Source organism: Pleurodeles waltl, chromosome 2_1, assembly GCF_031143425.1.
Source record: "Pleurodeles waltl isolate 20211129_DDA chromosome 2_1, aPleWal1.hap1.20221129, whole genome shotgun sequence".
In the NCBI taxonomy this organism is placed as follows: domain Eukaryota; kingdom Metazoa; phylum Chordata; class Amphibia; order Caudata; family Salamandridae; genus Pleurodeles; species Pleurodeles waltl.
This window is the reverse complement of record NC_090438.1, coordinates 797,902,357-797,920,017: the sequence shown is the minus strand read 5'-3', so window position 1 is coordinate 797,920,017 and position 17,661 is coordinate 797,902,357.

Below are 17,661 nucleotides of genomic sequence, written 5' to 3'. Positions count from 1 at the left end.
CGGCTTGTTTCTTTTCTGTGTCTCCTTCATGCTCATAGTGTTACGCTTTGAATCAGCTCGCTTCTGTGAATGTTTCACTTTTCATTTTCAATTGATGCGGCAAGAAAAGTCTGGTTACTAGTTTACAACACTAATAGCTCTAAATCGAGCAAATGCAAAATTAATTGCATTGCAAATACTTGTTTAAGATGCTACTTAGGTGGGAGGCAAAATATGTGCTGTAGGTCAACTGGTACTGTTTTATTTATGGCCCGGGGTATCTGGTATACCACACTACAAGGGACTTATAAGTAAATTGAATACGCCAATCAGGTGTACACCAGTCTAACCATGTTTAGGGGTGTGAGCACAAGCACTTTAGCCAACAAAAAGGAGTTTCAGCAACTAAAAAAGAGGTAAGCAGGCAAAATGTTTGCGGGCAGGCCATCCGAAGGCAGACAGGTCTAAAAACCAGTGTATTGGGAGAAAGATGGGTGGGGCCCATATTTATAAGTAGCCGGCACCATTGGTGCATCACTTTTTGTGATAAGGCACAGGCTGCTGACCCATATCTACAAGGCCACGCAAAGGCACTTTGCATGGCTTTTCATAGCCTTGTAGCTATGGAGTAAGGCATTGCAGCACAAGTCACTGTGTTGCTTTTCTTTATCACTGAGGCGTTTCCATGGGTGTTGTGTGGGTGCTCACATGCAACATCCATGGATTTTGAAGTAATCCCAGATTTCCAAGGTTTCAAACCTGGGAATGTGTCAAAAGCCTACACTACCCCAGTGGTGGCATAAGAGTGACGCAATGGGGAGAAATATTTTTATTTCTCCCGTTTTTTTCCTCTTTCTATGTGTGCAACATTCTGTACCACTTTTAGAAGGAGGAAATCACCTCCATTGATGGTTTTTGTGCAGGAAGGTGTCCCTTCCTGCAAAAAAACAATCATCACCATAACGCAAGAACACTTGCACCATGGTGCAAGGGTGCCTGCTTTGGTACACAACAGCAATTTATGCACCAGGGCAGTGGAAGAGGACAGAAATGTGTCGTATCTTGTAGATATAGCACATTTCTGCCCTTTCCTGGTGGTGCAGGACAGTGCAGCAAGAAATTGCTGCACCACCGTGCACCAAGGACCTTGTAAATATGGCCCTCATTGTGCAGAAATGGCTTATCTTCATTGTAGCTTGTGGTACATGATACCTACATCCACGTGCACCCCAGGGAGTCCTTCCCCTGCATTTCGCCTGCTGCTTCTCTTGCTTGATTAAGGATGTAAGATGTTAGTTTTAATTAGCAGTTATGGGAATGTTCCACAGTTTACAGCGTCAGATAGCAAGTACTATTGTATAACGTGTACTGTCATTACCAATAATCTCCAGCCTATTTTAAAGAGACTAGTTTCTTTCAAATGATTTCCATATTAAATTTGGTGGTACCTTCATGAATGGCTTAGTGTTTTCTATAACACGTCTGTGTACTTATTTGAAAATAATAATTTCCCGTGCCTTTTTGGAAGGTATTGGAGACGTTCTAATAATATTTAATAGTACTTTTGGCATGATAAAAGCGTGTTCACGTGCGTTCTTTATTTTTGTATCAACCACATGTTAAAGCTCCCTTGTGTGCTACGATTTTCTTTCAGTGTTTACTCGAGTCAGCCTATGAGTGCATGGTGTGTATGCTGTTTAGGTCATGTGAACAGACATTGTATGTCAAGCCTTCCGTTAAGCCATTCCATGCAACCGTCCTGTGGTGCCCAAATAGTGCTGTCTCCTCTATTAATTGGGCCAGATCTGCCTTCCAACCGGGTGTAAAATGTGTGTTGTATTTCTTTCCTTAGCCGTTGTGTGCCTCTGCAATGAGTTGTGCAGAACTCACTGGGAATGGGGTCTGATGTTAGGAAACTACAGTGGTGCAGGGACCTTATGTAATAGCGGTTTAAAGCAAAGTCAAAGGTGCTTAGCTATGCTAAGGAGCAGAGGCCCTCATTATGAATGGCCTGCTACGTTGAGATAGTTATCGCATGGATAAAATCTGACACTGTGGATTTTATTAGATGCAATAATTACTGCACATACCAACTTTTCGGGAGTAACGTGCAGATGTTGGCACTTTACGGGTAAAAATCGGTATGTCCTTGTAAAAACTGGGCCATTCTCCTTGTTGAATTCCGGCATGGGGGCTTGGGGGGAGCAATGGGCTTGCCCGGTCTCCCCCCGGGCTTATCGGGCTGACGTGGTATGAACCACGATCACGAACGGGGATTGGTTGGCTGGACAGGATGGGGCGGTGGCTTAGGCGGGAGGATAAAGAGCAAGGGCTCGGTGTGGGAGGCCTCTTTGGCCGTTGTCACACCCAGTGGGCGTTTTGTTTTTGTGAAAGTGTTCTAGGTAGGCGTTTATTTTCAAGAGAGGGGGTGTGTTTTGAGGAGTTATTGGGTGGAGTTAGGCTAATTTTAATAATTTTATTTGAATTTGTGACAATGGAGCCTAGTAAAGTGGTTATGGCGTTAAAAGTTTTACAAGACGAAGGAAGGGAGGATTTAATAAAAGAGGGTGTATTAGAGGAGGCTTGGGTGGGTTTGAGAAGACCGAAACGTCGTTCGGCAGAGGGTGTGTCAGCCGCAGTGGCTGCTTGTTCTCCCCCTAAATCGGGAACGAAGTTTTTACGAAAAAGTGTTGAGGGTCGGAAGGTCCGTCACTCACCTGATTTGGGGTCTGATACCAATACTTCCTTGCTGTCGGTTTCGGCGTCAAGGTCACGAGGGAGACAAGGGGGGTATTTGCCCCGGCGGAGAGGTTCGTCATTTGTGAGGAGAATTTCGTCAGGCGGCCGCAGCGCTCTGACTAGGCCTGCGGTAGCAAGTGCGGGCCGCATGGTGGCGCAGGGAAAAGGCGCGCAGGTGCAAGTGAGCGCGCGCTTACAAGCCCAATCGCCCGTAGAAAGAGGCGCTGAGCAAGATTCAAGGAAGGACGAGGAAAGGACGTTAGCTGGCTCTCGCAAGATGGCGGCTCCCAGAAAAAAGTTTCAATCGATGCCGGTCATAAGTGAAACAGTAGTGGGCAAGCCAGATGTGCCTGTAAATGCTGGTTCACAGTTAATTAATGAGGTGGTAGTCATTATTGATAGCGAAGAAGAATTGCAAGAAGCTGACAGAAGGATTATAGACCCGGTTTTGGGTGGTACGCGGGTTTCTCATGGCTCAATGAAAAACAGGTTGATACATTGGACCCCTAGATTGGTCAGTCCAATGATACATAAGGTTCAGTCATGGGAAATTAATAATCAGGATGCATTTCAATTAGGTGAGCAGGTGGAGCTAGTGGATGACAGTGGGGCAGTGTTTAAAGGTATAGTATGTAGTGAGGCTGGGATTTCGGGCATGCTGGATAAGGTTTATGTGGGTTTAGATAGTCGGCAACTTGTTAATGAGGGTACATCTGGGTGTGACACATCGCATGTTTCGGGCGAGCATGGGGTGCAGGCGATATATCGGCAATCTGGGCAGATTGTTGGTGATAAGAGCTTGCCGGTGAAGGTTCGGGCGCCTTCAAAACATCGGCCTGAAGGGAGGGTGCGATCAGGAGCGGTCCATCCGACTTCGAGGGATGCAGAAGTTTCAGTGGCGGCTCAGCCATCCACTAGCCAGAGCGCTGGTGATGATTGGGCTGGGTTGGATGAAGAATTACTCGATTACGAAGAAGTGGAGGTGCCTGTCATGTCGAAGAAGAGAGTAGTAGTGGCAGATGAAGAGCCGCTTGGGGTTCAGGGCGGCCATGTTCCAGTTCATCGTCAGGAGAGAACAGCGGGCAGCTTACCTAGAGGTGAGGAGGGAGGCGTTCATGGTGGTGGTGATATTTCGGGGAAGTTGAGTCGGGCTAATGTTTCTAATGTTGCAAGGGGCTCCAAGGAGCTGCAAAACAAGGTGGATGCTGCGATTCAAGTGAGTGCGGTCACTGAAACGGAAGGCAAGAAGGATGTAAGTGGGGGTAACGTTGATAAGTCATTAGAAAAGGATGAAGCAGGTGTGGGTGGTAAGTTGGGTGCTATTTCTAGTGGGGACGTGACGGTGAGTGGTAATAAGTTAAAGAAGTTGCCTTACATGGGAGTGTCGATGCCTTTGGGGGCGCATCTCACTCAGCATTTGAAAGACAAGATCTGGAAAGGGGAGTTTATTGATGTTTTCAAATTATTGCATAGGGAGGTTCAGGCAAAAGAAGGGTCAAAAGAAGAAGAATGGGAGCTAGCTAGGAGACCTCGAGTTCCAAATACGATAGAGAATTGGACTTCGGCTTTTTTGATTTATGCAAGTGTTTATTGTGAAAAGCATCAAGATTCTTGTGTAGCGTTATTGAAATACATGGACGTGGTTCGGAGAGCTCAAATGTATTTTGGAGGTTTTGGTTGGTTCAGGTATGATGAAGAATTTAGAGCAAGGAAGGCAATGGATTCATCTAAATTGTGGGGAGAAATTGATAATGAATTATGGATGCAGTGGTTAAGGACTGCAAGAAACGCGCCAACGATGCATACAGCAAGTGGTTTGCCGGTGCAATATAAACCCTTTCAAGGGCGTCCCACCCAAGTTGGGGTGGGTTTCGGGCATAGAGGGCAATTCCAAGCAAATGGGTCCTGTTGGTCTTTTAACAGCGGGTTTTGTAACAGGCAACAATGCAAATTTAGACATGATTGCTCCAATTGTGGGGGGAGACACCCTGTGTCACAATGTTTTGGTGGGATGCAAGGGTCTTGGCACGTGCAATCGTCAAGAGGAGGGGACAGGGGTAGAGGATTTACACAGCAAGTTGCAGGAAAAGGGTCCTACTCCTATTAAATGGGACGTTTTGGCTTATTGGTTGCAGTTTTATCCAAGGAGGGACGATGCTAAACTTTTGTTGGATGGCTTTATAGAAGGTTTCAGGTTACGTTACTAAGGTTTGAGGTTGAGGAGATGGGCTAATAATTTGAATTCAGCAAGAGAGCATCCAGAAGTTGTGAGAACAAAGCTGGGAAAAGAAGTGAATTTAGGCAGGATTGTTGGCCCCTTTTTAGATTGCCCGCTGTCAAATTTGACTATTTCCCCGCTAGGTGTGGTTCCGAAGAAACAGGATGGGGAATTTAGGTTGATACATCATTTGTCTTGGCCGGCGGGGGCCTCTATAAATGATTTCATCGCTGCAGAAGATTCAATGGTGCATTATGCATCTGTGGATGAGGCTATTGCCTTGGTACGAAAATGTGGAAAAGGCGCAGAGATGGCGAAGTCAGATGTGGAGTCAGCATTTCGTTTGTTGCCGGTGCACCCAGATGATTTTTCTTTGTTGGGCATGCAATTTGAGGAGGCCATATATGTGGACAGGATGTTGCCTATGGGTTGTTCAGTTTCTTGTTCTTTGTTCGAGATGTTTAGCTCATTTTTGGAATGGTGTTTTTTATTTTGCAGCCGCGGTTCTTTGGTGACCCATTATTTAGATGATTTCTTTTTTGTTGGCAAGTCTGGGTCTGGGTCTGGCGGTTGTGGCAGAGCATTGCAGGATTTTGAGAAGTTGATGTCCAGATTTGGTGTTCCATTGGCGAGTGACAAGACAGAAGGGCCTGTGTCATGTCTTACCTTTTTGGGTATAGAACTGGATTCGGAAAGAATGGAAGTGAGGTTGCCTGAAAACAAAGTGCAACATTTGATTTCTTTGTTGGAGGAGGCAGTGGCAAAACCAAAGATTGAGTTGCGGCAGGCACAATCATTGCTTGGTCATTTGAATTTTGCCTGCAAGGTGGTTAGGGTTGGCAGGGCATTTTGTCGCAGGCTTGGTTTTTCCATGCGGGGAGCTGTTTTACCACATCACCACATTCGCCTTCGGGCAAGTATTAAGGATGATTTGAAGATGTGGATCGAGTTTTTGAAGGAATTCAACGGTGTGACTATGTTAGTGGAAGATGAAAGTTGGTTTTGGCACGTTCAGATTTTTTCAGATGCCTCTGGTGCTCATGGTTTTGGTCTATTTTGGGACGGTCATTGGGCAGCGGAGGCTTGGCCCGCTAAATGGAAACAGTCGAAGTTTAGCATTGCATTTTTAGAATTTTTTCCTTTAGTGGTTGCGTTGGTGCTTTGGGGCCGGTTTTTAGCCAACAGGAATGTAGTTTTTAATGTAGACAATCAGGCCGTAGTACATTTGGTTAATTCACAGAAGGCAAAAGATGAGAAAGTGCTGAAATTATTGAGGATTTTCTTGCTGAACTGTTTGAAGTTCAATATCTTGTTCAAAGCTAGACACGTGCCTGGTGTTTTTAATAACATCGCTGATGCTTTATCTCGATTTGAGTGGCAGAGATTTCGTGGTTTGGCGCCGGGAGCAGATGTTCGGAAGACAGTTATACCGGGGGAGTTGTGGGATCTAGGAGAGTGAGGATGTTGGAGTTAGTTCAGCAATCAATAGCTCCATCGACGAGGAGGACTTACTGTCAGGCATGGTTGGATTTTCTGGATTCAGGTGCGGTACGTAGGTGGGGTGGGACTGATGTTATATATAAGAGACAGGACGATGCAGTTCGATTCATTATGCAACAGATTGAGTTAGGTCTGGCTGCAGTGACTATTTCGGGTAAGTTATCAGGGGTTTCTTTTTATGGTAAGTATTTTTGGGGGTACGATCCAGTGGAGGGTGAGTTATGTAAGAGAATTTTAGCTGGTTGGGCCAGGGCGGGTGGGGTGAGGTGTGATAGGAGGCGTCCTATAACTCAGGATTTGCTGAGGCCTCTGTTGGGGTGTTTGGGGGAAGTCTGTTTTTCTGAGTGGGAGGTCTCTTTAATTTCTCTTTGCATGTCCTGGTTGTTTCATGGGGCTTTTAGGATTTCGGAGCTTTTAGGGTTAAAAGGGAGGCAGGGGCTTATATTGGAGAACGTGCATGTGAGTGTTCAAGGAGTTTGCATATGGTTACCTTTTTCCAAAGGGGACCAGCTGGGCAGGGGCCAAGAGCTGTTATTGAAGGCATCACGATCCAAGGACTGTCCAGTGAGTTGTTGGTTGTCTTTCATGGCATTACGGTTACATTATTACAGGTTTGTATTTATTCATCAGGATGGTTCGCAGCTGTTAGCATCACAGTTTTTAGCAGTTTTAAGGATGGCAGTTAGGAGATTGGGTTTAGACCCTAGTAGTTACGGTACACACTCTTTTAGGATCGGGGCTGCGACGGAAGCGAGGAGACAACGTGAATCAGATCAGTCAATTAAGCAATTAGGCAGGTGGAGGTCTAGATCTTTTCAGAGGTATGTGCGCTCGTTTAAGCAGTAGTTAGGTATTTCTTGGGAGTTTTTATGTATGGGTAGTTTTGTACAAGTGTTGCTGATTTGCTGTACCGCTCTTTTACAAATGCTCTCTGCCAATTTTTTCTGTATGTTTTGATTGTTATAATTTAAGATGTGTATTAACATATTTCTCTTGTAGGTTGTGTCGGGGGGCCGGACAAGGTTTGTGCCGTTTGGATCGTGGGTCACTCCTTCGTTTGCTGGGCGGAGAAGCAAGCGGCATCGCGGCATTTTGGAAGGCAATTGGGGCTGGATGGGGCCAGAATAAAGCTTAGTTGGGTAGGTAAGAGTGGCATGAGATGGGGGGAGTTGCTGTACGTTTTGGCAAAAAGGTTTGATCGTGGTGTTTGTCCTGATGTATTAGTTTTACACTTGGGTGAAAATGATTTGGTTGCGCTTTCGGGCATTGGTTTGTTGAAGGCGATGAAGTTAGATTTATGTAGGATCAAAGAGCGTTGGTCAGGTACACATATTGTTTGGACGAGTTTTGTACCTAGAAGGGTTTGGAGGGGTGCTTATTCTTTTAAAGGAATTGAGAAGCAAAGAAAAAAGGTGAACAGGGAAATGAGGAGTTTTTGTAAGGATCAAGGTTTTTCGGTGCTTACACATGAGAATATTGGGGTTTCTGATGTAGAATTGTTTCGGCAGGATGGGGTTCACTTATCGTTTTTGGGTAATGAGCATTACTTGTTAGAACTTAGGTCGTTGATTGCTAAGTTATTGGGCGAAAACTTATGGGATAAGTAAAAAATTTTGGGTGGGGCAGGAAAACGCCTGTGCGGGTTTTCCTGTGTGGCCTTTTGGGGGGGAAGGGGTAGATCAGAAAGATGAGAGGGCAGGGAGTTTGCACAGACAAGGGGAACTGGAGAAGGTGACTGCAGGACACATGGGTCAATGGTTGGTCGAGTCAAGGTGGGGATGGGACAAGGGGTAGTGCAGTGGGGTCATTTTAGAGGGAGGGGGAGGGGTTAGGTGATGAATTTTGTATTAGTGAGGATTGGGTAGTTTTGTGAGGCTATTATGCCAAGGTTGTAATTTTGCCAGACCTGTTCTATTAAAGCGGCCTTTTACCCCTTTAAGCGAGTGTCGTGGTCATTTCATGTGTCGGCCCGATGCTTAACCTGCTGAATGTAATGAATGATCAGACGTTACTCGCACCTGGTAATTACCTGGTGCAAAAAACGTGCAATTGCGATCTATGCACAAACATAGAACGCACCTAAATGGGTCACTGGTAGTGAGGGCCAGAGTGTGTTTATTTTGCAGTACTGCAACAGTTTGTCTGAAAGTGAACAGAGCTGGGGGACAGGGGCTGTTTAGAAAGTGTTTGCTACTGGTTTTAGACTGCCCTTGGGTGAGGTCCATGTCCAAGACTTATTAATTGGAGCATGGCTGCTTTTCCGACGTGTTGTTATGTATCTGGGCTTTTAACAACACCCACCGCATGCCCATCACTATCACTCGTTCATGGGCTTGCCTTTCAAAAATCCTTTGTTATCATTGGTAAATGCTTTCCATTTGTCCCTCCTTGTGGGAGTTTTGTTACCGCTTTGGCCATCGACCCTATTACATTGATAATTTGCACTTATGCCAATAACTTTGGGAGCGAACTTATTTTTCCTGTTGCGTCTCTCCTTTGCACACAAGCTCATAGCGGCTGTGGCGCTTCGAATCGGCTCACTTATGGCAATTGTTTTACTTTTTATTTTCAGTTTGTATGGAATTACAACGCGAATAGCTCTAACTCGAGCAAACTCAAGACAGATTGCATTGCAAATGCTTGTTTTTCCAGTTTGTTAATGATCTGGAGAAAATGTAAGGACCCTTGGAGCAGGCGTGGAGATTAACATTTCTGTAGGCTACACCCCAGCTCCCTTTGTGTCACTGTCTAGAGAGAGCAAACAGCCCAACTGTCAAACTAACCCAGACAGGGAATCCACAAACAGGTAGAGTCACAGAAGGGTTTAAACAAGAAAATGCTCACTTTCTAAAAGTGGCATATGCCAATTCTAAAAGGCTTGTAATATCTTTACAACTACTGCAAAAGCTATTTGTAAGAGTATGGAATGTACAGAATAACATCAGATTAAAGATGGTGGAAGTTTATGGTTGATTCATTAGTAAAGAGGGTAGGAAACTACTCCGCACATTGTAGTTGAGTAGGGAAAGGGTTACCACAAAACAGGATTAAAGAGCCTAATGCAAGCTACCTTTAGTTACTCCGCCAGCAGGCCCCGTCCTCGCCAGTAATATTGTTTCTGGTTTCCTTCTTAGTCACTTACCAATTCAGTTTGTGCCTGAGTTTTCTATTTGGGGCTCTGTCTGTCATTTGAGGGTATTTCGGGATTAGGGTTTTTGAGGGTTTAGAAAGACTGGCATAATGACTGCTTCTGGAACTAAAATGGCTGCCTCTCTGATATATGGTGGTAGCCTAATTAGTAGATGTGTGTTGGCATGAATGTAAATGCTAGATTAAGCAACTCTTCTGTTATCTTATTGATAATGAACCAATATCATTTTGCACTTATCTTACTTTAGTGATGTAATTTTCTGTGACATAATTATGGGACAAAGGGCACCTGATGTCACTTCCGCTACCCCTAAAATTTTGGTGAATCAAAGTTCATAAGTGACCACCCTTGTTCTCCCGTACCTCAAACTATCAACGTGAGCTGTTGGTAGTGTTTTGTCTGCAGAAGTGAAACAAGGTCGCGCCTGCAGCTACCTTTTGAATTACGGTTTGTTCTTTGTGTGCGTTTGTTGCATCGTACCAGATCACACATCTATGATAAATGTATACTATATTTGAGCCTTATGTTTGGAAGAATTGTCAATGCAAAAAAATGCATTTTCAACAGGGGGAACCGAATGATTAATAAACGCACACCGTATGTCACATCCACACTTCTTGTGCCCAGCTGTTGATTTAAGTACGTTATTCAAAGTACCACTTCCATAACCATAGTCACGCGCGGCGAAGTAAGTTCAGCAATTGCTCATTGCAGAAAGTAATTTCAACTAATGATGTCCATTGTGCAGCTGAAAGGCCATGTAAATGCATATCAATCAACAAATAAAATACCATGCATCCTACGAAATTAAATGTGAGACACCGTATGTCGCCGGTTTAAATCAGCGTGAGGCTGAATGAGCAATGAATACCTTTCCCCTTTGCTAAAATCCCTGCAAGGAAATATGCTGTTTGCAATCTAAGCGTGTGGTGTACAGAATGCAAATTCCATGCTAACGACAGTGCTTCCAATCTTCATTGCTGCACTAAAACCATACATACTGATAGATAGTCCCTCAACTAAAAGGAATTCCAAGCACAATGGGTGAAGGAGCAGGCAAAATGACACCTTCTACTTTGCCCATGTTGACCACGTGGAGCTTTCCTGAGGTCAAAAAAGTATCAGCAAATGTTAAAATATTTTTTTGTGTTAATTGCCCCCACAATAGTAAAATCATAAGTGGAAGTTCACAATGCAAACACTGATCATTTAATCACAAATAGAAGATTTACTATTTGAAACATTGTCCAATGAAGAATAAACTAGTAATCTCGACCTTATTTGATAATGATTCGGTTGTCATTCACAAATGGGAATTAGCCAAGAAAGACCCAGAAGGGCTTCTGGTCACATGGTCTATATCTGAAAACGTGAAGCACAGCTAAAGATCAGTGGTGAAAAAGTACATCTGTACAAAGCTAGCATATACTAAAGGATAACAAATACTTAGGGCTGATAATAGGCATATCCCGGAGCCACAATGGATGATTGTGTCCTCCTTTTATGCCTTCCCGCACTTCCATAGTAGAAAAGTGAGCACAGATGTTGTGGCTGCTCCTTGAACTAATGCCTTCGCTCCGTTTTATTGATACATGGGCAAACAAGTCTTGTTTTTGCGTAGAACATTATGTAGGATTGCCACGTAGTGCACCTTTTGGGAAGGGACACGAGCTTGAAACCACCCCCACTGAAGTGTGGTGAAGTCTTACGCTGCACCCACCTGCGACAGTACCCTGACTGCTCTCGGAAGACAGGCAGGGGAGGGCAGGTTTCAAACAGCTGCTCAGCCTTTCACTGCTATGCTCTTTTAAGCTCAACAGCTGATTTGGAAGTTTATACTTGGGCTGGGAAACGAAGTATCGCTTATCCCAATTCTTGCTTAATTGGTAGGAAGTTAAGGAAACACGTAATCCTTTATTTCACCGATATTACATTAAGTAATTATCCGTAACCTGACATCAATGCTACCCTTAAAACTTTGTATTTTTTATTTTATTTAATATGAATTTAAATTACCATAACCTTACCCAAATGCTAACCCTCTCTCTAATTAGTCTCTAAATATTTCAAATAAATTAAGGTGCTTATTTAAGAGCCCCCAGCGCCACCGGAGTGTCACTTTTAGTGACACTCCAGTGGCGCTATGTCCTGCGCCGTATTTACAAGGTGGTGGTAAGCCACATTTTGTGGGTTGTACCCACCTTGTAAATGCAGCCCCTTCACACGCAGCTCTTTATGTAGAAAGGGCGTGCAATGGGTGTTGCTGTGGACATGCACAGCAACAGCCATTGCATTTTGATGCTTCCTCAGATTTACAAGATTTCATAAACCTGAGGCAGTGCCAAAACTAACGCCACCCCAGGGGTGGAGTTAGCAAGCGCAACGAGAAGGAATACTTTTATTCCTCCTCGTTTTTTGCTTTTTCTATGTGTGCTGCATTCTGCAGCACACATAGAAAGAGCAAAATGCCAGACATGATTGTTTATGTGCAGGAAGGTGTCTGTTCCTGCACATAAAAAAGCATTTCAAAATTGCGCTTTGGCACTTCTGTGTGTGCTGCATTCTGCGGCACACACAGAAGTGCCAAATTGCCATTAGTGATTGTATATGTGTAGGAAGGGACACCTTCCCACACATAAACAATCAAGCCCCTCAACGCAGACCATGCTGCGTTGGAGCAGGCAGCTTAATTTAGTGCCAGCGCAGGGGACAACACAGGGGTGATCCATATTCAATGAAATTCGGTGCATCCCTGCATTGTGAAAATGACAGAGAGTGGCGCTGCCAATCCTGGTGCAGCATTGCGCTCCATCATTTTCTTTATAATGGGCCTAAATGCCACTATTTGGTGCACAGTCGCAGTCTGCACTGAGTGCATCCAATGAGTGTGTGCCTGGTGAAGATCAGAAGATAAACAGAATCACTGTCACCTGGTTCAGTGGGAGATTTATATGGCCTGGTTGAAAGAAAATATCCAAATAAACGCATACCTAAGATGAGATATTTCCAGTATATAAGAAAGTATATTGACAACAGTAACACTTCACTATTTACTAATAAATGTAAGTAGTTGAGGAGTAAACGTGAAGCAGTGTAACCATTTCCTATATTCAGCGGCATCAATGGGGCAAACGAGGTAGCAGCTGTGACTGGTATCTTGCTCGTTGTTACTACTCTTGCTACCCATGATTTTTCCATGGGTAGTAGCAGGACCTGAAGCAGCAGGATAAGAAAGTAAGCAGGTTCCAAGAGGTCTGTTTACTGTGTGGAAGTCCTATTCATGTCCTTCAGATAGACTTTCCGACAAAAATAGGAAGATGTCATGGGGCTTAGGAAGGGACAGTGTGCAACCGTGTGATTCCACTCTGGTTAAAGAGTGCCTCACCCCTGCTCAGTGGCATAGCAAGGGAAATATAGGACTAATGTAAAACAAGGAACACAGATCCATATCCCCCAGTTTGAATTACACACATACTCTATAAATCTGTTTAACAAATGTATGTTTACTCACAATTAAATATGTATATCTATGTGAATATATACGTAGATATATGTATATAAATGTGTGTGTGTACATGTGTGTATATAAATAAAAATAAATAAAATAAAATCTATAAATAAAACTCAAATTATAAATATGTAAATTAAAGTAAAATAATAATAATAATAATAATAATGAATAAATTAATTAAAGAAAAATAAAATAATGATTAAAAAGGTATATATATAAATACAATTATAAATAAACATAATATAACTGTATTCTCTTGTAAGCTTTACTGTGTCTACCCATCAACATATGTCATGTCTCTATCAATCTATCCGCCATCCCCAATCTGACTCATCCCAAACCCATTCTACTACTTTCATCTCCAAAATAACCCTGCCTCAGCTCTTCCCTCCTCTTCCACATATAGCTCACCCAAACCTCACTTTACTACCATGATCTTCCAAACAATCCTAATAAATTCTCCCTCATTTATCTCACCTTGAGTTATCCAAAACCCTTCCTGCTACTATGATCACTATAACCCTATCCACAGACTCTTCCCTCCTCCATCTCTCCTTTACTCACCCCAAGCCTCATCCTACTACTATAAACTCCCAATTAACACTTCTGGATTCTCACCTCCTCTCTCCGTCCATTACTCTAGTCAATCTAACTAATACACTCACATATCCGCTGCTCAAATTAACTTATGAAAATGCTAAAACTGAACTCATATTTCCCTATACTAATTCACCACTAATTCCTCTTGGGTTCTGGAGTAGCGTGCAACTTGCCGAAAAGCGCTCCGACGCCTTGTCAGGGTTAGTAAGCGCTATATAAATACTATTACAATACAATTACAATACAATACAATACAATATAAAAAACAGCTAAACTTCAGGTGCAGTGAGCCCCTCACACCCATGAACCCTTGTGGCACAACACCTGCTGAACTACTGAAAACTGGTGGTAGGCCCTTTTAATCATCAAAGACAAATATTATTTACCTGAATCAAATTCAGTAAATAGGATTATTATTGAAAGGATATTTCAGTCCGAGAATGAAGAAAGACAGCATATTCAATCTCCATTATTAAGAGAAATGTCATTTTGAGAGTCCTTCAGCATCAACATATATAATATCCTAAGGGCTGGATTTACAATTGGGAGGTGTAGAAAATGACAGTCTTTTATGTGGTGTACCACCAGATTTTCGCCCTATCTGATTTTCTGACTGAACAATTCTGTGCACTTTTCTCATGCTAACCAATAGTAAAGTGCCTTTGCTTCCCCTTTTAACATGATTAATTAGACCTCCTCTTAACTGGCATATTTGACTTGCCTATAAGTCCCTAGACTATGGTACAGGAAGTTAAATCCCACCAGTGGACTGCTGCACCTAGTGTACCATCCACCACAGTTGCAGTGCAAACATAGCTACAGGCCTACCATTGTAGCCTGACAGTAGCAGTGTAAAAACTACAATTTGTCAAAATAAACCCTTTTGACAGGTCAAAATCTTCCTCTTAAATATTATTGTCACTCCTGTGTAGACCTTGTAGCTCATAAGGCAGTGTTCATGGTATTTAAAAGCAGGACATTCACACATTTAATGTCAACATGTCCTTACAGGGACAAGCACCCAAAAGCTATTTTCACTTTAGGAAGGCTGGCTGTCCTACAGAGAAATACTGGGAACCATCATTAAAATGTAATTCTGCCACCTCTGGGTAAGACCAAGTAGAAATATGATTGAACAGCTCTTAAATTCTTGTCAAAAGCACATTTTAATGGTGAAGTCAGATTTTTGATAAACAGTAGGGGAACTTAACTTTTAGAATGTTACCTTTTCTTGCCTCAACATCGCAAAGACTAATTTACATGAGCATTCCATCTGTCACCCAGCTGGTGAATGGCCCTGAAAGGGGTCTTAAAATTGCTCATAGGACAGAGACAAAGGGCTGGTTGTGGGGATGTGGTTTGGCTCCTCTAACAGAAAACTATTTGGGCTATGCCCTGGAACGTAACTTACTTCATAGGGTCCTCCACAGTCACAGGCAGATGTCAGATGGCATCTGGGCAGGTCCTTCCTTTTGTTCCCCCATTCAGACAGGGAGGCGATCCCAGTGGAAGGGAAGCTGTATTGTATTGTATTGTATTGTAATCGTATTTATATAGCGCTTACTACCCCTGACGAGGCGTCGAAACGCTTTTTGATGAGTAGCACGCTACTCCGGTACCCAACAAGAATTAGTGATGGATTAGTATAATTTAATAATGAGTACAGTTTTAGTATTATTATGAGTTAATTTGAGTTGCGGATATGAGAGTTTGTTAGTTAGATTAACTGGAGTAATGGAGGGGTGGGGGAGGAAAGAAATCCAGAAGTGTTAATTGGGAGTTTATCCTTCATTTACTCAATCCAAAGGCTTGGGATGAATAAAAGGGGGGCGGAGGGGAAAGAGATGTGGAAGGGTTAGGGAGAGCATAGTAGAAGGGTGAGATGAATGCAGGAGAATTTAGTAGGGTTGTGTGGGAGGTCACAGAGGTAGAGTGAGGTTTGGTGAGTTAGATGTGGAGGTGGAGGGAAGAGCTTAGGCAGAGATATTTAGGAGATGAAAGTGGTCGAAGGGATTTGGGAGGAGTCAGAGTGAGAATGGAGGATAGTTTGATAGAGACATGACATAAGAGTGATGAGTAGATAAGTGTGATAAAAAGAGAGCAGAAATTCATAGATATCTAGTATAACAACCCAAAAAACCAGGAGCCATGCAATGATCCACAAACATGCCAGGCACAGAAACAACATATACACATACACACACATATATATATATATTTATACACACACACACATGAATACACACACATATGCACATACAATACATAATTAGAATCATGGGTAAAAAATACTTAGTCAGACAGGTTTAAAAGAGTGTGTGTGTATTTTATTGTTATGACAGTAGCAATACATATTTTCCAAAGAAACTATAAATAAATAGAAATATACATAAAATCTGAAAAAAATAATTATCCACATAGGCATTTGCAGTTCATAGTTGTTTGAAAAAGGTGGTTATGAAGGAAAGAAATTATCACATTTTAAAACAGTTGTGTCAAAATGTCAACATTATAAGGGATGTTTTTTTTTTTAATAGAACGTCTCTGTAAAGAAATGGCTCCCTGTTGCAGTTACCCCCCATTTTTTGCCTGATACTGGTGCTGACTTGACTGAGAAGTGTGCTGGGACCCTGCTAACCAGGCCCCCAGCACCAGTGTTCTTTCACCCAAAATGTACCATTGTTTCCACAACTGGCACAACCGTGGCATCCAGGTAAGTCCCTTGTAACTGGTACCCCTGGTACCAAGGGCCCTGATGCCAGGGAAGGTCTCTAAGGGCTGCAGAATGTCTTATGCCACCCTAGGGACCCCTCACTCAGCACAGACACACTGCTTGCCAGCTTGTGTGTGCTGGTGGGGAGAAAATGACTAAGTCAACATGGCACTCCCCTCAGGGTGCCATGCCAACCTCAAACTGCCTGTGGCATAGGTAAGTCACCCCTATAGCAGGCCTTACAGCCCTAAGGCAGGGTGCACTATACCACAGGTGAAGGCATAGGTGCATGAGCACTATGCCCCTACAGTGTCTAAGCAAAACCTTAGACATTGTAAGTGCAGGGTAGCCATAAGAGTATATGGTCTGGGAGTCTGTCAAAAACGAACTCCACAGCACCATAATGGCTACACTGAATACTGGGAAGTTTAGTATCAAACTTCTCAGAATAATAAACCCACACTGATGCCAGTGTTGAATTTATTAAAAAATGCACACAGAGGGCATCTTAGAGATGCCCCCTGTACTTTACCCAATTGTTCAGTGCAGGACTGACTGGTCTATGCCAGCCAGATGCTGAGAGACGAGTTTCTGACCCCATGTGGTGAGGGCCTTTGTGCTCTCTGGGGACAGAAACAAAAGCCTGCTCTGGGTGGAGATGCTTCACACCTCCCCCCTTGCGTTTCCTGCCGGAAGCTGTTCCCAAAACAGGTTTAGATGGACCCTAGAGGAGGGACTGCTCATTACCCTGGCCACACCTACCTATGGGTAGTCACACAGGCTCTGCCCGAGGGGAGAAGAGTTCCACCATTTTGGATTTTGGGAGTGAACAATACTGCAGTATTGTTTGAGGTAGGGTGGACAGAAGCTTCTGCAATAGTGGTGAGAATTGTGCCCCTGAACTTTTATCCCATTGGTTAGCTGGGATAAATGTGGAATTCCCTTGTCCACTCTTCAAAACATATGTTAGAACTGAGGAAGAACAAAAGAAAAATGGACCTGTTGCCTGGAACTGAGATGACTGGATCTGCTCCCTCTGGTACCCAGGACAAAGAAATGGACTCCAAGGGTCATAAGGCTGACTTCCTGATCAAGCTACACTGATAAAACAAATTACAAAAGGCCTTTACTGTGACTGCTCAGCTGACTAGTTTCAATAGGACCTGCCCTGCTCCCTGCTATTGGTTTCTGCTGAAGAGAGTCTTGACCCCCAATGACTGTTCCTGAGGTCCTGGAACTCTTGGCTATGT